The following is a 23,668-nucleotide window of genomic DNA, read 5'->3' as shown; positions in this document are numbered from 1 at the left end:
TGAAAATATAGGTGTGCACCACTTGTTGCACATGGAGCCTTTAGAAGCTGCAGTCAATACTCTGAGTACTGGCTGGCTGTGTCTTAAGGACTTCGCCTGCCTGCGATCCCAGCCCTCGGGAGGCAGAGGCAGGCGGGAGGCTGCTGTTGTCAGTGAGGCTTGTGAACACAGTCACTTCGTGGCAACTTTTAGGGATCTAAAGGATTCAAAGCAACAAGGAGCAGTAAGCAGGGTCTTGGGTTGGAGATTCAAAACCATATGGGAAGAGAAGTCTAGAAACTTGGACTAGAAGTGCATTTGCAGGGCCTCTGCCCAGACTCCATTTGGAGGAAAGGATGGCCACTAATGGCACTTGAGGGCCCTCTAGTGGACAAAGAGGGGAAGAGCACTATTTATTTATTATTTATGCAGTTATTCTGCCCACATGTGTGCCTGCACGCCAGAAGAGGGCACCAGATCTCATTATAGATGGTTGTGGTTTCTGGGAATTGAACTCAGGACCTTTGGAAGAACAGACAGTGCTCTTAACCTCTGAACCATCCCTCCAGCCCGAAGAGCACTATTTAATTTGTCCAAATTAAGTCTATCTTGCTATCTACCGGGAATTGATACCAGGACAAAAAAAAAAAATCCCTGGAGGCCCAAGGTCTTGATACTGCAATATGATATTTGCATAGGACCTACATATATCATTCTGTATACTTTAAGACATTACTCCATGACTTACATAAGACGGAACACGGCATAGATACTATATAAACAGCTGTTGTAGTGGGGACTGGGGGCCCGGCTCACTGAGAATGCAGGCCTTTGCCGAACCCATCTGATCATCTAATGCTCGCCCGCTGAGGACCTTCCACAGGACTTCCCTTGCAAGCCTCCCTGCCTCAGTAGTGTTTTCCCCCCCTGGGGTTCCTGTCTCAGCCTATGAAGAAACCCCACTGTCAATCAGAAGATGTATGCCTACCCTTGCAGGCCGTTCCTTATGAGGCAGGTCTGGGGCCTCTGTTTCCTTGGAAATGTTTGTTTTCAGACCAAATCTCCTTCCGTAGTCCAGACTGGCTTGTTGCTGACGATCCTCCTGCCTCTGTCTCCCAAGTGTGTGTGTGTGTGTGTGTGTGTGTGTGTGTGTGTTACAGGTGTGCCCCTCCACACCCACATTTTACACTCTGCCTCTACTATTTGTCACTTAACTAGGATCTCTCTCCAGCAGGGTACTTTACAGCTTTTTTATTGTCAAATTTCACATTCCCAATAAATTTGGTTTTCTGTATGATTGACAACTGCCAGAATCTCTCCTTGGAAACCTCTCCTCCAGACACTGAGCAGTCAGCATGCTGTGTTCATATGCAGCTTTTCTAGCTGTGTAGACTTCTGGCCATCAGAACTGTGAGAAAAATAAATTTATGCTGCTGCAACAAAAAGGTTCCGCCCCCCCTTTTTAGTTTTGAAAAAAAAAAGGTTTAAAAATATGGAATAAGGAGCTGGAGAGATGGCTCAGTGGTTAAGAGTGCCGCCTGCTCTTCCAATTCCCTTCCCTTCCTGAGTTCAATTCCCAGCAACCACATGGTGGCTCACAACCATCTCTGATGTGATCTGATGTCTTCTTCTGGCCTGCAGGTGTACATGCAGGCAGAACACTGGATACATAATAATAAATAAATAAATCTTTTTAAAAATGGAATAAAGTCTGTGACTGAGGTTATTAGACTTTGCAGGCAGCATGAAGAGACAGAATGAAGGCTGAAAGAGGCTACAGTGTGACCTTAGCTAGTGAGACCACGCTTCATGGTCACACAGTAGTGAGGGGCTGCCTCCCCTTAGAAGGACGGGGGTGTGGGAGTGAGGAAGTTGATGCAGTTTGGAGGCTATGTGCAGGGCTAAGGTCTCTTTCCTGAACTGGTCAGCTTCAAGCAACACAGATAATATTTTTAAAAGATTTATTTATTTTAATTACATATACAGTGTTCTGCCTGTATATATGCCTGCACACTAGAAGAGGGCACCAGATCTCATTACAGATGGCTGTGAGCCACCATGCGGTTGCTGGGAATTGAACTCAGGACCTTTGGAAGAGCAGGCAGTGCTCTTAACCTCTGAGCCATCTCTCCAGCCCCCAACACAAATGATCCTGAGAAACAGGCTGTCTCTTCATCATTCTTCTCTGGGGTGAGCAAGGTCAGCTGTGATCTCATACAGATCCTGTTTTTAAAACCAAGGCACTCTGTCAGTTATCTTACTGATGGCAACTTCCTGGTGTTGATGTGATCCTCTACACATCTATAAAAGCCACCGTGGAGGGAAGCTGGGGAGAGGTACATGATATTCTTTTTGTTTTGTTTGTTTGTTTGTTTGTTTTGAGATATGGTCTAACTATGTAACTTTCAGCTGGCCTGGGACTGTTTATGTAGACCAGGCTGCCCTTGAACTCAGGGATTAAAAAGTGTGGAAATTTTTGTTTGTTTAAATTATTTATTTATTTATTTATTTATTTGAGACAGGGTTTCTTGCTTGTCCTGGACTCACTTTGTAGACCAGGCTGGCCTCGAACTCACAGAGAACTGCCTGCCTCTGCCTCCCGAGTGCTGGGATTACAGGCGTGGACCACCATGTCCAGCCTATTTATATTCATGTGTATGTGTGCCATGTGCATGCGTGATACCTGTGGAAGTCAGAGGAGCACTTCAGGTCCCCTGGGACTGGAGTTACAGATGGCTGTGAGCTGCCATATGGGTGCTAGGAATCAAACCCAGGTTGTCTGGAAGAGCAGCCAGTGTTCTTAACCGCTGAGCCATCTCCCCAGCCCAGCATATGGGATTCTAGTTTGTCCATATTTTTTAAAAACAATTTGCTGTAACTCTACAGTTATTACAAAGCTTTAAAGAATGTAAAAATGGCTGGGCGCGGTTGTGCACAGCTTGAATCCTAGCACTGGGGGGACAGAGGCAGGCGGATCTTGGTTTTCACGGGGAGTCCCAGGTCCGCCCAGGTGATGGCAATTCACTTGTTACAATGTTACAATAGGGCCCAGAAAGCCCTGAGTTAAATAAGAGTGCTAGTGCTACATAAACCAGGCATGGTAGTACATGACTGTGATCTCAACACTGGGACCAGCTTGGGTTACATAGCAAGATCCTGTCTCAAAACTAACAACACACAAATAATAAAGGTAAAAAGTTAGACATATCAAATATAGGAGATAGTCAAGTGTTAAAAAGTGATTGTCTCAGAAGCCCACTTAATTTTTTTTATTTTTATTTTTTGGTCTTCTCTTTTGTTACTAATATACTTTTTTCTCTGCAATGCAGATATTATTGGTTTGCTAAAAATGTTAGAAAAGAGGTTTTATAATGGTTAACGGGCGGGGGGGGGGCGAGACACAAGTATTAGAGAAAATTAATAGCAAAGTCAGGAATGAAATGGCTGTATCAATTGAGGTCCTGGCCAAAGGGACATGTTATTCGCCTTAGCTCACTCAGAAGTTCCCCATTGGATGAAAAGTCTAGGGAGTAGCTTGTGTTTTTATGCCAGAACGATGAATTAATTCTCCAAGGACTGCAGAAAAAGTCTAGCATTAGCCTAGCAGACAGGCGCAGTCTGGCGGCTGATCAGAATTACAGCTCCGGTTTTGGCTTTCCCATTTACCGAGCTAATGATGTTGGATTCAGTCTCCCCCATCTGCAACTCAGAAAGAGATGGACTTTAAAAATCTCCCACTCTCCTAAGAACCAAGAACACAGCACACCCCCTCCCCAGACCCTTCCTCGTCATAAAGGCCCTCCCTGCCAAGGCTCCGCCCCTCCCACGCTAGGCCCCGCCCTACCCAGTCCCCAGCCCCTCCCCGGGTTGCACCCTTGACCCCGCCCCCGGGGTGTGCGTCCACCGGAAGTTCCGCGCGCGGGCAGCTCACTTCCGCTCGGCAGGTGACAGCCACGGGTCTTGGAGCTGCCGGCTGTAGCGACGCACCGGCGGAGAGGGAGGCGGAGGCTGCGGACATTTTGCTGCTCAAGTGAGCCGAGCCGTGGCACCCGGAGCCGTTTGGACCTGCGGGCGAGATTAAAAAAAAAAAAAAAAAAGGCAGCCCGGCGAGATAGAAGAACGGAAGGGGTCCGAGGTGAGGCGGGGGGTGCGGTGGGGGGGGAGGGTCTGCGAGGTCAGAGGTCACGGAGAGGACGCTGCGCTGGAGGGGCGCGAGCCCTGTGTGGGCCAAAAGGGCTGCGTGCTCATTCATTCACGCCGGCGTGGCGGCCCGGCCTCAGCCCGTCACCTCAGGGCCGCAGTCCCCTTTGGAGAGGCCGGCTGGAGAGACTTCTTGGACTTAGGCCCCTCCTGCGCTCGGCTCGCCCCTTCGCACTCCGTGGCCAACCTGGGGCCTCCCGGTTCAGGGCCTTCTTTCTCAGCCACCGCCCCCTAAGTGGGGCAAAAGTCTAGAAATGGTCCTGTGCCGCCCGCCCCCTCGTCCTTTGAGCCCTCAGGGACAAGTTGACAGAAGGAGGGGGGGGGGACACCTGTACCAGTGCTAACACAACAAGAGTGTCTGTCACTGATTACCCAGCCCTTAATGACTTCGCAGCTCAGTGCCGAGCACTTTGTGGACTGGGTCACAGCAGCCCCTGTAAGGTAGCTGCTATTGCTTTACTCACCTCACTCACGAGGACACGGAGGCACAGGAGGTTAAATCTCACGTGGAAGGTCGTTTGAGTAGTAGAGGCAAAACCAGACTCCCTCTGCAGGTGTCCAGGGACCATCAAAGCGCGGGGACAAAGGGACCCGGAGACAGTTTGGGGGCCTAGAAGTTTATATATTGTCGCCATTATAATGTCTGGGTTGGTGTCAGGATGCAGCCTTCTGGCCTCTGGTCTGGTCTGATCTACATAAGCAGCATTTAATTCACGTCCATTAGGAGGCTGTCCTGTCGCAGACTGTTGCTGTTGGTGTTTTTTGACTTTCAGGGCTGAAGTTTTTCCTGACTCTTTGGGAACTGTAAGACACTAAATGGGCTTTTCTTTTTACTCTGTTTGTTTTTTCGAGACAGAGTTTCTCTGTGTAGCCTTGGCTGCACTGGACTTAGCTTTGTAGACCAGGCTGGCCTCGAACTCACAGGGATCCACCTGCCTCTGCCGCCCGAGTGCTGGGATGAAAGGTGTGCGCCACCATGCCCAGCCAGATGGGCTATTCTTGAAACAAATACCACTGTGTTTGAGCGTCATTGCTTTTGCAGTAAAGAGGGGGGATATGTTCTAGAAGAAACATATCCAAAGGAAAAGGGGCTTTGGCTGTGTCATGGTGCCTGGGATGGATGAGTCGCCTGCCTGGCAGGTGGAAAGGTGATTTAGTGGCTGGAGGGTGAGGTTCTCTTCCTTTGTAGACATTTTCTTATTCCCGTTATGCTTTAGTTTCCCTGACAGCAGCACAAAAAAGTCTTAAGTGCCTTCCTACTTCCTCTTGAGTACAATGGAGCATAGTGACCCTGTGAAGGTTTCTTTGCACTTTTGAAAAAAAGCAGTAAGTAAAAGTGTTACGTTAATTGTCTCCTCCATCCCACCCACCCCCACCCCCTTTTTTGTTTGTTTGTTTTTGTTTTTTCCATACAGGGTTTCTCTATGTAGCCTTGGCTGTCCTAGACTCACTTTGTTGACCAGGCTGGCCTCGAATTCAAAGTTATCTGCCTGCCTCTGCCTCCCAAGTCCTGGGAACCCCCTCCCCTTTTTAAAAAAGCCATTCTCACTCTAGCCCAGACTGGCCAGGTCTCGCTGTGTCTTGCATTCACAGCAGTTCTCTTGCCTCAGTCTCCCAAGCTCTGCAGCTGATTACAGACTCGAGCCGCCCACTCAGCTCTTTTATCTGTCTGTCTATTCATTATGAGCTCTGCGATCTGTTTTTCTAGTTCCACTGAATTCACAGGAACTTAATAGTGTCACCTTATCCTTATCCTTCCACGGGACAATTGTTTTAAAGCAGCTTGCAGGAGCATAAGCAGAGCTTGGGGCTCAGGCTCTGTCCTGAATTGAGTGCACCGGTCCCCTTGCATCCTAGGAACTGTCAAGAGGGTTTTGCTAATCCCAGAGAACCAGGCCTTCAGAGTCTGTGCAGAGATCTAATGAGTGTGGGCTCACTGGACGCTTCACACTGGGTGGCTTAAAGGCTCAGAGGGCCATTGACTCCCTGCCAGCCAGCTCCTGGCTCCAGCTCCAGGTCAGTAGCTTCCTAGTCGTGTGACCTGGATAATTCACTTAAACTGGGTTTCTAAGCTACTAAAATATGTAGATATAGCTAAGTGGTAGAGTACTTCCCCAGCATTTGCAAGGCTCTGGTCCCATTCTCAGCACTGAGAAAAATAAGGGTTTTTGGAGAAATGTGTGGTACATGCCTGTAACCCCAGCCAGCACTCATTAGGCTGAGGCAGGACAAGGTCAGCATGGTCTGTCTAGTAAGTTTCAGCCATGACTACAAAAAAGACCTTGACGGGCTGGAGAGGTGGCTCAGGGGTTAAGAGCACTGTCTGCTCTTCCTGAGTTCAGTTCCCAGCAACCACACGGTGGCTCACAACCATCTGTAATGTGATCTGGTGCCCTCTTCTGGTGTGCAGGTGTACATGCAGGCAGAACACTGTGTACATAATAAATAAATAAATAAACCATTAAAAAAAAAAGACCTTGACTCAAAATAATCACAAGGAAACACTATTGAGCCCCATCCAGTGTCTGTAGGTGTTAGATGAGGATTTCCTGTAGAGCGTGTTGCTGTTGACCCTAGGCCATGGTACCGCTGAGGCCTGCATCTGGGGAAGGCTGGCTGCCCTGTGAGGACATTGCTTCCTTTTCCAGTTAGACCTTTAAGTACTAAAGCCCACTCCCGTGCCTCTCACTTCACTTCCTAAAAGTATTTGAGAACAGTTTGTTGTGGTCTCACTGGGACTGGGTTTGGCCTTTCATCTTCTCCATGGTTTACTGCTCACTTCCCAAAAACCCCTTGAGCCTGGCACCAAAGCCCGAAGCGCTAACAGGAAGCAGGCACAGTTTTGGTTAGGCTTTATACTTCGGTGTGTTTCTCAACAGGTCTTTTTTTCTTTCTTCATTTTTTACCCCTGATCTTTATCACTTTACAAAGAGATGGGAGCCGGGCATGGTGGCGCAAGCCTTTAATCCCAGCACTCGGGAGGCAGAGGCAGGTGGATCACTGTGAGTAGTTCGAGGCCAGCCTGGTCTACAAAGTGAGTCCAGGACAGCCAAGGCTACACAGAGAAACCCTGTCTCAAAACAAAACAAAACAAACAAAATAAAACAAAACAAAACAAAAAAAACCCAAAAAACAAAATACAAAGAGATGGGAAAATAATTATGGAGAAAATATAACCCAAACAGTTAGGGAAATTGAAAACAAAAAGCAAAAACAAAAACAAAACTACTTGGTCAAGTGTGGTGGAGCCTGACTTTAATTCCATTCCATCACTTGGAGGGCAGAGGCAAGCGGATCCGTGACTTTGAAGCCAGCTTAGTTTATAGAGTGAGTTCCAGGACGGCCATGGCTATAGAGAAACCTTGTTTTGGAAAACAAAACCAAAAATAAAAAATAAACCCTGTTTGAAAATCCATCAGTGACTCCTCCTTTCCCTGAGCTGGAGCTAACTCTCAGCAAGGCATCCAAGCCTTTCTCGGCCCGGACTTGCGCCTGGCTCACCGGCTCCTCCCCCCACTGTACTCTTTGATCTCCTCCCAGGCAAAATCAGCTGCTGCCACTTTGTTGTTGTTTCTGTTTATCGAGACAGGGTTTCTCTGTGTAGCCTTGGCCGTCCTGGACTCGCTTTGTAGACCAGGCTGGCCTCCAACTCACAGCGATCCTCCTGCCTCTGCCTCCCGAGTGCTGGTTATAGGAGTGCACCACCTTACCCAGTTTGCTGCTGCCACTTCTGCCAGCTGTACCTGTGCTTTGTCTTGTGCTCTTCTCTCTCTGCACCCCACCCCGCCTGCTCTTGCCCCAGGTGTCCTGTGGCAGTGATCAGAATGAGTGTAAATCTCTGTGTAATTGGCTGCCTTCTTAGTAAAGGTCTCTTAGTCTTAGTCCTTTGCAAGAACTTGTCTGAATTGAGTGTGTCTCCAGCATCTCCTGTCTCCAGGGACAGGGGACAGCGTGACTGGTAGAGGGACTGAACTATTCTCAAGCCACTATCGCTGTTCCTAGTCTGTAGAGTGCCCGAGGGCCTCCAGAGTTCTGAGGAGCAGGGAGATGGTAAACGTTCGGTAGTGTTGGCTCATGTCTGCCAAACCAGTGTGCTGGATTCTGCATGTGTTGACCTGTTTTAGCTTTACAAACCTCTAATTCCAGGATGAATCTTATTAGCTCGTGGGGCCAAGAAGCTTGGCTGTGGTTCTAGATTTTGAGGCTCCCTTGCGTCTTCAGCCTTGGGCTGGACCTCTAACAGGGTAGTCTCTAAAGATGGATGTCCCCCTTCTAGTTAAGGCAAAAGTGTAGCTGCTTGACTCCAGAGTCCATCAGCTAGGATGCCGTAGTTACTGATCCCCCAGGTTCCAATCCGTTCCTCTCAGGGTACCTTAACATAACACATAGAATTGGTAGATGACTGGGAGTCATACTTCAAAATCTTTTGTTTTATACTCTGTGTGTGCACGTGTGTGCGATGGCGCTTTGGCTTCTTCCTACCATAGGGATCACACTCAGCTCACCAGGCTGGGCAGTCTCACTAGTTCTGTTGTGTTTTATTTTTAGTGCTGGGGATTAAAACTCAGGGCCCTATACACACCAGGAAAGTATACCACCACTGACCTGGATCCCCAGCCCTCAAAAGCTTTTCTGTTCGTTTTAGACATGGTTTCTCTGTGTAGCCCTGGCTGTCCTGGAACTCACTCTGTAAACCAGGCTGTCCTTGAACTCATAGAGATCTGCTGCCTGTACCTCCCAAGTGCTGGGATTAAAGTTGCGAGCCACCACGCCTGGTCTCAAAAGCTTTTTTTTTTTTGTAATTATTTTATGTGTATGAGTGCCTACACATACATATGTATACCATGTGTGCCCTTGGAAGTCAGAAGAGACTGACAGGTTCCCTGGGACTGGAGTTACAGACAGTGTTGAGCTGCCGTGTGGGTGTCAGGAACTGACAAATGCCTTTAATCCACTGAACCATTTCTCTACACCCTTCTGTGGGGTCAGGGCCGTCCTTGCGGTGGCCTGTGAGAGTCAGAAGACAGCTTTTGGGAGTGCTTTCCCCTCTGCCACCATCAGGGCTCCACCCAGGGCTCACATGCAGGTTCTCAGTCTCACTGACCCTTATACTTTTTTTTTTTTTAACCATAGCCTAATTGATTTTTGGTCTTAAGCTCTTTGAGGTGGAAGGACAGATTTTGTATAGCCAGATGTTGAGTCTGTTTTCATTATTTTTATTCTTTGATCTTGAACAGTTGAAACTCTTGGTGTTGAGATTCTGACAACAGAGACTTCCTTAGTCTAGCATTCATTCATTCATTCATTCATTCATTCATTCAGTGTTTGAGCCGACTAGAGTCTGGCACTGGGGTGTGCTAGTAGGTAAACAAGCCGGGCCTAGTTTTTACCATATTGGTGTTTTCACTCGATGGAGAGAAAAAGCAGAATTGGAAAACAAATGCGGTGTGAGAAGAATAGAAGCCATAGCAGCCAGAGCCTGTTTAAATGGACATCATCTTAAGATGCATGTGTATAAAAGTAGTCTCGTTTCAGGGCCCCAGAACACCACAGTAAAGCCAGCACACCCATACAGTGTGGCAAGGCACTCTCCTGACAGTGCTCAGTGCCATTCGCTGCATCCTCAGAGCACATTCAGTCACAGTCACCTCAGAAGCACTAGGTGCACTCCCATGTCTGCCCTAGGGTGGTAAGGCATGGTACCCAGGACCTCATGCTTGCTGAGCTCTTGCTCCATCACTGAGCCCCATACCTAGCCCAGCTGTTGCTTTGGTCTGGGTGATATTTCCTATCCAACTTTCCCCTCAAGGAGGCCTTCTGTGTCCACTAGTTAAATGGCAGTCTCCTTTCCCTGCTCCATGCTTGCTGTCCTCCTCTTTTCCTGCCCCCTTTTTTTTTTTTGGCCTGTGTCTGCAGCTTTATTTTTGTTTGTTTACTTTTTGTTTTGTTTAATGTTGCTTGTTTGCAAATATTTCTGTTTCCTTCATTGCACATAAACAGCTTCCAGTGCATGGTACGTGCTTGGTGAATGTATGCATATGTATCAAAAAATCCCAGAGGGGGGAAATACCGAGAATGGCAGATGAATACCTTCTTAAGATGGTAGGAGCAGGGGGTGTGTCTCTGAACTGATGTCATCTAAGCTGAGATTTGAAGGATAACTCAGAGCAGCCATCCTAAGGCAGGAGGAGGTAATCCTGGTAAGATCAGCAGGTCCAGAGACAGCTAGTAAAACACTGAGGGCCTAATGCTCTGAGATCCTTGAGGGTGTGGAGGTGCCCTCATTGTAGCCCCCATGCCACACTTCCCCGCCTTCTATAATCTGCCCACTTTGAGCCTGTGGGAGCAGATTAGCAGATTATTATGGCCTCCCTCACTGAAGGAAGGGCCTGAGCATGTCTTTCCTCCGTTACTTTTCTGTTGCTGTGAAGAGGCATCATGACCAAGGCAACTTACAAAAGAAAGCATTTACCATATTTTTCGGACCATAAGGTATACTTTTCTCCCCAAAAGTGGTGGTGGGGGGGGAAATTCGGGGGCGCCTTATGGTCTGATTGCTGTTTTTACTGTTTTTCTTGTTTTACTGCTCTAAAAATTTGGTGTGTTTTATAGTCTGAAAAATACGGTAATTTGGGGACTCAGGGTTCCAGAGGGTTAGGGGTATGCCTGTCATGGTGGGTAGCATGGCAGTAGGACAGGCATGGGGCTTGAGGCATAGCTGAGAGCTGACATTTGATCCACAAGCATGAGGCAGAGAGAGCTAACTGGGAATGGTATGTGCTTTTGAAACTTCAAAGTCTACTCCATGGACACACCTCCTCCAGCAAGGGCACAGCTCATCCTTCCCAGGCAGTTCCAACAGCAGAGGCCCAACGTCCACACATCTAAGCTACAGGGGCCATTCTCATTCTAACTACCACAGTTATGTGTTTATAAGTAATTAACTTTTTGTGCTTCTGAGAGTGGATGGAACCTTGGGCCTTGTGCATGCTAGGCAAGCATAGCCACGAGCTCTTCTCTCAGCCCGTTTTTCCACATTTGAGATGTCGCCACCTGGATATCTACCCTGTGCCATTTTTTCTCTCCAATCATGTTTATGTTTAACCTTCCATTTATGGCTGTAAAATGAGCTTGTGGTCTGGTTTTTTCCATTTCAAGATAGTCACTAGTAGTTTGAGATTGGTTTATAAAATATGTAATTTCCCCAAGAGTTAAGCACAGTTATAAATTATAAGACCTTGTCTGAAAACAGTCAGGGAAGACAGGTGTGGTGATCACACCTTTGACCCCAGAACTCCACGTGTTTGGGAGGCAGAGGCAGGTGGATCTCTGTGAGTGGCTAGCCTGGTCTACTAGTAAGTTCTAGGACAGCCAAGGCTACGTGTTAAGACTCTGACTTAAAAATAAATAAATAAAAGAACTAATGTAGGGCTGGCAAGATATCTCAGTGGTTAAAGGCACTTGTCACAATGCCAGACAATCTGAGTTTGATTCTGCTAGCACCCCACATGGTAGAAGGAGAGAACCAATTTCTATTAAGACAGTGGTCAGAGAAAGCCTTCAGAACATAACAGCTGGGCATGGGGTCTGTAATCCTAGCATTTGGGAGGCAGAGGCCTCTGAGTTTAAGCCTAGCCTGGTCTACATAGCAAGCTCCAGAACAGCCAGGACTACATAGAGAAGCCCTGTCTTTAAAAAAGAAGAAAGTGGCATCTGAGCCAAGACTCAAAAGAAGTAAGGTCCAAGACATGAAGCTGTCTGGAGAAAAAGCCTTCCTAGCAAAGCAGACAGATTGTCCAAAGACCCTAGACATTATAGAAGCATGCTGGACCGGTGGCTCATTGTCCAAAGACCCTAGACATTATAGAAGCATGCTGGACAGGTGGCTCATTGTCCAAAGACCCTAGACGTTACAGAAGCATGCTGGACAGGTGGCTCATTGTCCAAAGACCCTAGACATTACAGAAGCATGCTGGACAGGTGGCTCATTGTCCAAAGACCCTAGACATTACAGAAGCATGCTGGACAGGTGGCTCATTGTCCAAAGACCCTAGACGTTACAGAAGCATGCTGGACTGGTGGCTCATTGTCCAAAGACCCTAGACATTATAGAAGCATGCTGGACAGGTGGCTCATTGTCCAAAGACCCTAGACATTACAGAAGCATGCTGGACAGGTGGCTCATTGTCCAAAGACCCTAGACGTTACAGAAGCATGCTGGACAGGTGGCTCATTGTCCAAAGACCCTAGACGTTACAGAAGCATGCTGGACAGGTGGCTCATTGTCCAAAGACCCTAGACATTACAGAAGCATGCTGGACAGGTGGCTCATTGTCCAAAGACCCTAGACGTTACAGAAGCATGCTGGACAGGTGGCTCATTGTCCAAAGACCCTAGACGTTACAGAAGCATGCTGGACAGGTGGCTCATTGTCCAAAGACCCTAGACATTACAGAAGCATGCTGGACAGGTGGCTCATTGTCCAAAGACCCTAGACATTACAGAAGCATGCTGGACAGGTGGCTCATTGTCCAAAGACCCTAGACGTTACAGAAGCATGCTGGACAGGTGGCTCATTGTCCAAAGACCCTAGACATTACAGAAGCATGCTGGACAGGTGGCTCATTGTCCAAAGACCCTAGACATTACAGAAGCATGCTGGACAGGTGGCTCATTGTCCAAAGACCCTAGACATTATAGAAGCATGCTGGACAGGTGGCTCATTGTCCAAAGACCCTAGACATTACAGAAGCATGCTGGACAGGTGGCTCATTGTCCAAAGAGCCTAGACGTTACAGAAGCATGCTGGACAGGTGGCTCATTGTCCAAAGACCCTAGACATTATAGAAGCATGCTGGACAGGTGGCTCATTGTCCAAAGAGCCTAGACGTTACAGAAGCATGCTGGACAGGTGGCTCATTGTCCAAAGACCCTAGACATTACAGAAGCATGCTGGACAGGTGGCTCATTGTCCAAAGACCCTAGACGTTACAGAAGCATGCTGGACAGGTGGCTCATTGTCCAAAGACCCTAGACGTTACAGAAGCATGCTGGACAGGTGGCTCATTGTCCAAAGACCCTAGACATTACAGAAGCATGCTGGACAGGTGGCTCATTGTCCAAAGACCCTAGACGTTACAGAAGCATGCTGGACAGGTGGCTCATTGTCCAAAGACCCTAGACGTTACAGAAGCATGCTGGACAGGTGGCTCATTGTCCAAAGACCCTAGACATTACAGAAGCATGCTGGACAGGTGGCTCATTGTCCAAAGAGCCTAGACGTTACAGAAGCATGCTGGACAGGTGGCTCATTGTCCAAAGACCCTAGACATTACAGAAGCATGCTGGACAGGTGGCTCATTGTCCAAAGACCCTAGACGTTACAGAAGCATGCTGGACAGGTGGCTCATTGTCCAAAGACCCTAGACGTTACAGAAGCATGCTGGACAGGTGGCTCATTGTCCAAAGACCCTAGACATTACAGAAGCATGCTGGACAGGTGGCTCATTGTCCAAAGACCCTAGACGTTACAGAAGCATGCTGGACAGGTGGCTCATTGTCCAAAGACCCTAGACATTACAGAAGCATGCTGGACAGGTGGCTCATTGTCCAAAGACCCTAGACATTACAGAAGCATGCTGGACAGGTGGCTCATTGTCCAAAGACCCTAGACGTTACAGAAGCATGCTGGACAGGTGGCTCATTGGCTGAGAGTACTTGTTCTTGCAGAGGACCTGGGTTCAATTCCTAGATACGGGGTATGGGAGCAGATGTGGTCAAGAAACTGAGGTTTTATTGTGGGAAGTTGTTACAGATGCTATTGGTAGTAAGTGGATGGGGGAAGCTGCAGGGCAACTAGTCTGGGGAGGAAAGGCTGCCTGCCTGAGGTCAGTTTATTCTTGTTGAGTTTGAGCCCTGCTAGTTATAGGGACCTTCAGATAGAGAGATCATCAGTGAGGAGGTTTGGCTATGTCAAGTAGGAGTTGAAGTGGAGGGTGGGCCCAGGGCTGAAGCAGTGTAGGATAAGAGAAGAGGGACTGGGCGTGAGCCCCAGGGCTCTCTCTTGTGGGGAGGAGGAAAGCAGAGTGAGTTCCTGCCATGCAAGGGAAGACAGTGTCTAAGAGGAGGCGCTGCTCGGCAGTGGCAGGTGCCACCTGATCTTTGACAAGACTGCTGTGTCTTCTGCTGGCAGAGTCCACCACACTGGCCTGCAAGGCCATCCCTGAACCTTGTGCTTCCTTCTCTAACCTCTTTGCTCATCTCTTCTCCCAAGGCCTTTGTTGTGTGATGTGGTCTTGCTGTGTAGCCCAGCCCAGGCCTCAAACTCTCCATTTCGATTGGCTCCACTTTCCAAGTGCATACATGATGCATCTCAGGACTCCCCTCTGAGATTTGACAGTTTTCTGAAGGGCAGATGACTCTTCTGTCCTCTGCAGTCCTGTCTTTGGCCTACTGTGTACAGCTCTTGTGTGGGCACAGTCCCAGCCCGGCAGTGGATGGCACTCCACACAGGTCTCCAGAAAGTGTTCCCTGTGGTAGATGGGAAAACAGACTGTAGTGAGCCTTGTTCTGTGGTCTTTGGCTTCTTTCTTTTTATGTTAACATGAGTATTGTCATAAAGAAGTCCTTACTAATTTGATCATTTTGGTTTTATTATTATTTTTATTAGTTTTGTTTTCTGAAACAGGATCTCTGCCTCCCAAGTGCTGGGATCAAAGGTGTTTACCACAACAACCAGCTTGTTGTTTGTTTTGTTTTTTTAGTTCTTTGAGACAGAGTTTCTCTGTGTTATTTTGGCTGTCCTGCACTTGCTTTGTAGACCATGCTGGTCTTGAACTCACAGTGATCCACCTGCCTCTGCCTCCCAAGTGCTAGAACTACAGGTGTGCACCACCATGCCCAGCGAACTTGTTTTTTAAAATTAATTAATTAATTTTTGAGACAGGGTTTCTCTGTGTAGCCTTGGCTGTCCTGGATTCACTTTGTAGACCAGGCTGGCCTCAAACTCACAGTGATCCGCCTGCCTCTGCCTCCCAAATGCTGGGATTAAAGGCATGTGCCACCACTGCCTGGCTCTGTTTTATTATTATTTTTATTATTGTTTAGGGTTTTTGTTTGTTTGTTTTTCCAGACAGGGTTTCACTGTGTAGCCCTGGCTGTCCTGGAACACTCTCTGTAGACCAGGCTGGCCTGGAACTCAGAGATCCACCTGCCTCTGCCTCCTAAAGGCGTGTACCACCTGACAGGCAGGGGTTTTTTTTGTTGTTGTTGTTCATTTTGTTGTTGTTTTTTAATCCAGAGGAATGTGGCTGTTTTTTCTTTTTTCTTTCTTTCTTTCTTGGACAACAGCTTTCAACACATTATTGTTGGAGATTTCCTTGGAAACTGACAGCTGATTCTGAAATTAGATTCTTGAGGCTCACTGCTGATGAAGGACTTTTGCTTTGGTACTTTTCTACCTTTTGGTCTTTTTCATTTTGAAGCTTTTAATTACTATGAGCCTCAAGAGATTGCTTTGATTAATCAGTTCTCATCCAAATCCCAAGAGACTCCTGGCTTGGCAGGCTTACCCAGACAGGCTTTTACGAGGCATGTTACCAAACCTGATGGTCCTGCTGTTCCAGGTAGCTAGATGGGCCCTAAAGTAACCTGCTATTCAACATCTGAGGAATTCTGCAAGGATGTGTGGCAGCCCATAGCCTGTACCCTTTAGCTTGACCTGTGTGCATTTCTACCAGGGCTTTCTTCAAAGGAGGGTATTTACCTCTCTGGACAGAGTGGGACATTGTGACCTCCTCATAAGATAGTGCTCAGAGGTGTTGTCACTGCTGTTTTCTAGCTGTACCTGTCTGGAGCTAGCATTTCTAGCTGTGCCTTTCTGGAGCTAGCATTTCTAGCTGTGCCTTTCTGGAGCTAGCATTTCTAGCTGTGCCTTTCTGGAGCTAGCATTTCTACCTGTGCCTTTCTGGAGCTAGCATTTCTAGCTGTGCCTTTCTGGAGCTAGCATTTCTAGCTGTGCCTTTCTAGAACTAGCATTTTCTAGCTGTGCCTTTCTGGAGCTAGCATTTCTACCTGTGCCTGTCTGGAGCTAGCATTTCTAGTTATTAAAGTCTTCACAGATACTATGAAGATGAAGTTTTTAATTGATGTACTTTTAGTCCATTTACTTATTGCGTGTGCCATAAGTGTGTGGAAGTCAGAGGACGACTTGGAGGATTCTCTCTCACACATGGGTCCTTGGAGTCAACTCAGTTCATCAGGCTTGGTGGCAAGCACCCCTACCTGCTCAGCCATCCTGCCAGCCCTGTGAGGACTAGATTTAAAACTCTCTGGGGTGTCTCTGTTAGTTGTACTTCTGTCTTCACCATCTTTGTTCTGCATTTCATGCCAAGCCTGAAGAACATGGAATATTGTTTTCATAGGTGCTGAGCTGCCTGTATGAGTCTGGTGACCACACTGTCTCAGAGAGAAAGTCTAAAGTCTGGTTTTTCTGCTAATGACTCACCTTTTCGTCTTTGCGTTGGCCTTACCTGTTCCCTGTCTTTACGTGAATGGTGGTGCTTACCTGTGGGGAACCCTTACCTTTTATAAGACTGTTGGGTGGAGAGTGTTGGTGGCTCCTTTGTAGAATGTTTGCTTTGCAGCTTTGACACTAGGTTCTGTCAGCAACCACTAGAAAAAGTAAAAGTCAAAAAGATTGTCAGGCAGGGAGAAGTGCCTGGAGCCCAACTCAGCCTCCTGGGGGCGGGTCACAGTTAGGCAGAGTACAGAGCACATCAGCTAGCTAAGCCCGCCTCTGTGCTCAAGACAGAGCTGAAAGAGCAGAGCACATGCAGTGACCAAAGTGTGGTCTTAGGTGAAGGACAAGTGGCAGCCACACTCTAACCCCTCCATTGTGTGTGTTTCCACGTGTGTGCTGGTGCATGAGTGTGTGGCTACATTCATGTGCTTGTGGAGGCCTGAGGCCAGCTTGAGCTGTTCCTCAGGTGCTGTCCGTCTTGATTTTTGAGATGTTTTCTCACTGGCCTGGAACTCGCTAATTTTTCTAGTTTGGCTAGTAAGCGTCAGGCGCCACCTGTCACAGGTGTGTACCATCAGCTTTTCATGTGACTTCTGGAGGACTCAGGTCCTCACACTTGCTTGACAAGCACTTAACCAACTGGCCTTTTCTCCTGGCTGAAGAAAGCTCTTTCCATTCTTTCTTCCTTGGCCTTTCCCCTTTCTTTTCTCTGTACTTCTGAGCCAGGGTCTCACTGTGAAACCTGAGCTGGCCTGGAACTCGTGATCCTTGTCGCTCGGCCTCCCGAGGGCTGGGCTGACACCTTGTACCTCTGCGCCTATTCTAGGTTAGTCCTGGTGTCCTTGAGATCCACAGATGCACACAGCAGGTTTCTGAGCAGCTCTCCCCAGGGAAGGGTTTAACAGTCATCGGTTAAACAGCCATCGGCCTTCAGGGGTCAGTTTTCCCTGCCTAAGTGTCCGTGCGGTCAGAGCTGGTGCTGGCACCTGAGTCAGAACTCCTTAGATGGTTCTCATCTCTTTCCGGTCTGTTCTGCTGATCCACTCCCTCATTAACTGACCACATGCCCGCGGTGGTCAACGCATGTGCTAGCATGTCATCCTCAAGCTTCTCAGGGTAGAGCCCGCACGGCTCTGACAAGACACTGCCCTGAAAGGAAGAAAGTCCTGCCCTGGCCAATGCCTGGCCTCAGTGTTATGTTGTTCCTTCCTACTAAAGACTTAAGTAACTCAGCAGGTGGTACATACCTGTAATCCTGTCCTCAGCTGAGGCAAGAGGAGCCTGAGTTTGAGGCTAGCCTGACCTACATGATGGCCTCCGTGACCAGACGCAGCTTGGGGAGGTAAGGCTTTCCTTTAGTTTACAGCTCCACATCACAGGAACTGAGGCAGAAGCTATGGCTTGCTCAGCCTGCTCTCTTCTACACCTAGAACACCTGCCCAGGGGTGGCACCACCCACAGTGAGGTGGGCCCTCCACAGCAATCATTACGAAAAAGATGCCCTACAGACTTGTCTACAGGCAGCCTGGGGAGAGGCATTGTCTCAAGATCATCTCTTCCTAGATAGTGTGTAGGTTTGTGTCAAGTGAACAAAAAGCCAACTGGGACATTCTGTCTCAAAAATCCAAACAGGGCCTGTGAGATGGTAAAGGCACTTGTCCCCAAGCCTCATGAGCTGAGGTCAGTTCCTGGAATCCACATGGTGGAAGGAGAGAACCGACTCCTACAAGCTGTCCTCTTACTGCCACACTCAGGCTGTGGCAGAGACATCCCCCACCCCTGACAGACAAATAATTGTAAAAAAAAAAAATCATAAGAAAAACTAATAAGGTTTATTGTCTCTGCTTGGCTGCGTGCTGATTTTTTTTTCCTTTTTTGTCCCCTTAGAAACACCTTATCATGTAATAATGTCCTTTATATCAGAGGCATTGAAGAGGAGGAGGAAGACGGGGAAATGAGAGAATAGCATCTTTGGGGGGATTTTATATATATATATATATGTGTATTTCTATACAATAAAGATTTAAAAAAAAAAGAAAGAAACCCCTTATCACTGGGCATGGTGGCGCACACCTTTAATCCCAGCACTAGGGAGGCAGAGGCAGGCTGATCTCTGTGAGTTTGAGGCCAGCCTGGTCTACAAAGCCAGTCCAGGACAACCAAGGCTACACAGAGAAACCCTGACTCAAAAAACAAAACAAAGAAACACCTTATCGTGTTTACAGAGATCACACATTGCTTCCTTTTATTTGACACCAGAAGAAAGTCCGCTGGTGGGGAAATGGCTCCTACATTGAGTAGCAAATCGGAATATTTTAAATGTGGGAGGAGTCTGCTATCCTATTGGTTTTCAAACTGTGCTTAGAACCATGGGCTGCCTGGGGGCCCCAGGTGAGGAGGGAAACCAAGGGCTTGGTTGGATGAACCAGGATTTAGCCCCTTAGCTTTCCTTCTGTCATTAAAGTTGCACTTTCACCTGTGGGGGGAGGGAGTCTGAAGCTCCTTTGACAATTGGAAAATGTGAAGTTTACTCCCAAAGCCACACAGCTGTTTGTAGTAAAGCCAGACTTCTGGGAGCCATCTTGGCATCGGCTCAGCCTTGCAGTATTTGTTGAAAGTTAACTGCAAAGCCTTCTGTTCCTGGTCTGTCTGCTGCTTGTCACAGAGCTTGATTTGTTGTGAGTCCTTGGTTTTGTAGCTTCCTTAGGAACCCGCCTTTTCATTCATTGAGCCAGCCAACATTTGGTGAGCTCCTGGAATGTGCCAGGCACAGTGCCAGTCACTGAGTTCACAGCATTAAACAGAACAGGTTCCAAATTAGAGGTATGAAGAAGGCTCTGGAAAGGTTGGAGATAGGAGTGAGTCTATACCGGGAGTCCTGTGTCCCTCTGGCTACAGAGGAAGGAAGCTCTGGGGCAGGAGGGTTAAAGCATATTGATGAGCCAGTGTTGGGGATAAATATACCAATGCATCTAAGTTGCTTTACGTTTAAACAGGTAGCAGGTATACAGCACAGAGTTTCCAAGTTATATCAAAGAGTAAATAGTCAGTCTCAGATCCCATTCCTAGATCCCAGTTTCCTTTCAGGAAGAAACCACGGATAACTTTCGTGTCCTTTTAAGGATTATAGAAACATTTACAAACTTATAAGACACTTGCATTTTATTAATATTCATTTAAAATAGTGATACTAGCATACTTTGTATACTTTGCATCTTGCATTTCCATTGAGTGTCTTGGATAGTCATGGTAAAAGCTCGTTGGGCTGGAGACATGACTTGGCAGTTAAGAGCACTGGCTGAGCCAGGTGCGATGGCGCACGCCTTTAGTCCCAGCACTAGGGAGGCAGAGGCAGAGGCAGGCTGATCCTTGTGAGTTCGAGACCAGCCTAGTCTACAAAGCAAGTCCAGGACAGCCAAGGCTACACAGAGAAACCCTGTCTCCAAAAACCAAAGCCAAAACCAAACCAATTTACTCTGATTGGTCGGTTGAGTTTTGCTTGATGCTGAGGATCAAACCCAGGGTTTCAGGGCTGGAGAGATGGCTCAGTGGTTAAGAGCACTGCCTGCTCTTCTAAAGGACCTGGGTTCAATTCCCAGCACCCACATGGCAGCTCACAACTGTCTGTAACTCCAAGATCTGACACCCCTTCACCAATGCACATAAATTAAAATTAAATAAAATATTTAAGAAAAAAACCCAGGGTTTCATGCATGCTCAGTGCCTGCTCAGTGAGGTACTTCTCAGCTTTTGTTTACATTTGATCATTCTGATACTGCCCCCTGTAGGAAGAAATATGTGAGGAACACAGATCAGCAGGTGCTGATCTCCCACCCACCCCCGTCTTTTTTTTTTTTTTTTTTTTTTAGGTTTTTCAAATCAGGGTTTCTCTATGTAACAGTCCTTGGCTATCCTGGACTCTCTTTTGTAGACTAGGCTGGCCTCGAACTCACAGCAAACTCACTACCTCTGCCTTCCCAGGGCTGGGATTAAAGGCGTGCGCCACCATACCCGGCTGATCTCCCCATTTTAAGACCATGGCACAGTGGCTCAGGAGGTAAAGACACTTGCTGCCAAGCCTGATAAAACCTGAGTTTTATCTCTGGGACCCACATGGTGGGAGGAGAGATCTAATTCTGTAAGTTATCCTCTGACTTACACATCCATGTTGGGACATGGGTGTATGTGTGTGCATAAATGTACACATACTGAGTACAGTTTTAAAAACGCAGTGAAGTTGACTAACTTCAGTACAGTAGTCATTCCTCTAAAAAGTTAGAGGAATGTGTGAGTTAGAGTTAGGGCTCAGCAGTTAAGAACACCTTGCTGTTGCAGAGGACCTGGGCTTGCTACTTAGTACCCACATGTTGGTTTATAACCATCCATAACTCCAGTTCCAAGGGATTCGGAGCACACATGTGGTGCACATAAATGCAGGCAGGCAAACACTCACACACATAAAATGCAGTTTAAAAAATTTAAAGTTGGAGGCAGAGGCAGGTGGATTGTTGTGAGTTTGAGGCCAGCCTGGTCTACAAAGTGAGTCCAGGACAGCCAAGGCTACACAGAGAAGCCCTATCTCAAAAAAAAATTTTTTTTTCCAAAAATTACTGTTAGGCTGGGGCAATGATTGAGTAGGGAAAAGTCTTATCACACTTGTGTGGACCTGAGTTCAGATCGCTAGGATGTGATGTGGTGTATGGACCTGTAATCCCAACACTCCCTTGGTAAGATGGGAGGTGGAGACAGGAGATTCCCTGAACTCACGGGCCAGCGAGCCTGGGAAATACCACAGGGAGTAAGATAAAAGCCAGGAATTGGTACTGAGGGTGGCCCCGTGACCTCCATACATGTGCTGAGGTATGAGTGTGCCTGCACTTCACACACGAGCACACAGTTTTATTATAAAGTTGCTAGTAATAAGAACTGGAGAGATGGCTCAGTTAAGAGCACCTGTTGCTCTTGCAGAGGACCCAGGTTCAACTCCTGGTACCCACATGGTGACTAACAACCATCCATAAGACCAGTTTTCTTGGGATCTGTCACTCTCTTCTGATCTATTCAGCCACTAGGCACATATGTGGTACATATACATATATGCAAGCAAAACATTTATACACAAAATAAATAAACCTAAAAACTTTAAACATAAATAAAATTATTAGTAGCTGGGCATGGCAGCACACACCTTTAATCCTAGCACTCAGGAGGTAGAGGCAGACTTGCCAGGGCTGCATATGTTCTTATATTTAAATTCATTTTATTAGCTTAAAACAGGTAATATATATGTTTTTTGTGTGTTTGTTTGTTTTTGTTTTTCAAGACAGGGTCTCTCTCTCTCTCTCTCTCTTTTTTTTTTTTTTTTTTTTAGTTTTTCAAGACAGGGTCTCTCTGTGTAGCCTTGGCTGTCCTGGACTCACTTTGTAGACCAGGCTGGCCTCAAACTCACAGTGATCCACCTGTCTCTGCCTCCCAAGTGCTGGGATTAAAGGCGTGCGCCCCCACCACCTGGCTAAGACAGGGTTTCTTTGTGTTGTCTTGGCTACCCTGGACTTGCTTTGTAGACTAGGCTGGCCTTGAACTCACATCCGCCTGCGTCTGCCTCCTAAGTCCTGCCACTGCCTAGCAGATAGTTTATATTTCTTATTTTAAAATTTAAATTTAGATAAATTATATGAAGACAAAATATTTGAAAAGTGTTGAAGACTTTCTTAAGCCTAATCTTAACTTTATTTATTTATTTTTATTTTTTATTTTTTTTTGGTTTTTCAAGACAGGGTTTCTCTGTGTAGCCTTGGCTGTCCTGGACTCACTTTGTAGACCAGGCTGGCCTTGAACTCACAGCAATCCGCCTGCCTCTGCCTCCCAAGTGCTGGGATTAAAGGTGTACGACACCACGCCCGGCTTCTTAACTTTATTTTACCTGTATGTGCACACACATGCCATCGTGTGTGTGTGTGTGTGTGTGTGTGTGTGTGTGTGTGTGTGTGTGTGTGTGTGTGTGGTCAGTCCTTTCATCCACCTGGTGATGAAACTCAAGTTGCCATTATCCACTGAGCCATCTTGCTGGCCTAGCTAGGAATATTGTTATGAGGTGGATTTTTGAGGGGCTTCTTTTTGCCTTTGGATGTAGTTTTCCGTCCTTGAACACCCCCATGGTCAGTGTGCCAGTGGTTCTTAGCAAGGGCTGCTTAATCAGCCTGCTAAGGGAAACTGCTACTTTTCAGCTTTTAGTGTTTGGTTTCTTTAAGTCTTAAAAAAGTGAGGTTAGTGCCATGGAGATGGCTTGACAGGGGAAGATGGTTGCTACCAAGCTTAGAGATCTGAGCGCGGTCCATGGAACCTGCATGGTAGAAGAAGACAACCAGTTCCCCCCCTTGTCCTCTGATCTCCACAAAGATGTCCAACAACAACAAGTAAATATACAAATGTGCTTGTTTTAAAGTGAGTTACTAAGAATCTGCTGTATGGTGTGGCACGAAGAGTCTCAGGGCATCCTGCTGGAGGTGGGATGATGGCAGTGGCTCTTGAGGGAGGCCAGTTAGTTGTTCTAGGAGTGCCTTCTCCTCGAGGCGTTTCTAAACGCAGCCCCAAATGTGGTCTCTTTCCACCAGAGTGGTTTCTATTACCAAATTACTGCCTTGTTTGTTTATTTATTCCAGACAAATTGTTGCTGTGTAGCCCAGGCTAGCCTCAAACTCATGGCAACCCTCCTGCCTCTATTTCCTGCCCTAGTAATATGGGTGTGAACTACTACATGCAATTTAACTACTTCTTTTGAAAATGTCTTCTGCCACTCACAAAAAGAGAATCTAAGCCTTTATACTTTTGCTGGTCTAAATTGGCCACTTAACTTTTAAATGTGGTTCATGTACTTGATCGGACACATCAGAGGACAGGGCCTTGGCACCTTTGGCCTCTTGCATGCGAGAGAGATGTGATGCAGGCCACAGCTGGTACCATGAGGAA

General features: G+C 47.2%; 1 protein-coding gene across 3 annotated transcripts in view; it reads left to right on the top strand.

Moving 5' to 3' along the window:
* The first annotated feature begins 3,888 nt into the window (after nt 1-3,888).
* AP1B1 (adaptor related protein complex 1 subunit beta 1) overlaps nt 3,889-23,668 on the top strand; it is a 58,994-nt gene continuing 39,214 nt past the window's right edge. For 2 of the 3 annotated variants that reach the window (XM_084798691.1, XM_084798689.1), the window contains exon 1: nt 3,889-4,114. The gene's annotated coding sequence lies outside the window, so the exon portion shown is untranslated. Of the gene's footprint in view, nt 4,115-5,414; nt 5,506-23,668 lie in introns of those variants that run through there. The other variant, XM_084798690.1, reaches the window with a different exon arrangement.

This window comes from Acomys minous, assembly GCF_964271855.1.
Source record: "Acomys minous genome assembly, chromosome: 10".
Lineage (NCBI taxonomy): Eukaryota > Metazoa > Chordata > Mammalia > Rodentia > Muridae > Acomys > Acomys minous.
This window is presented reverse-complemented; position numbering and strand designations above follow the sequence as displayed.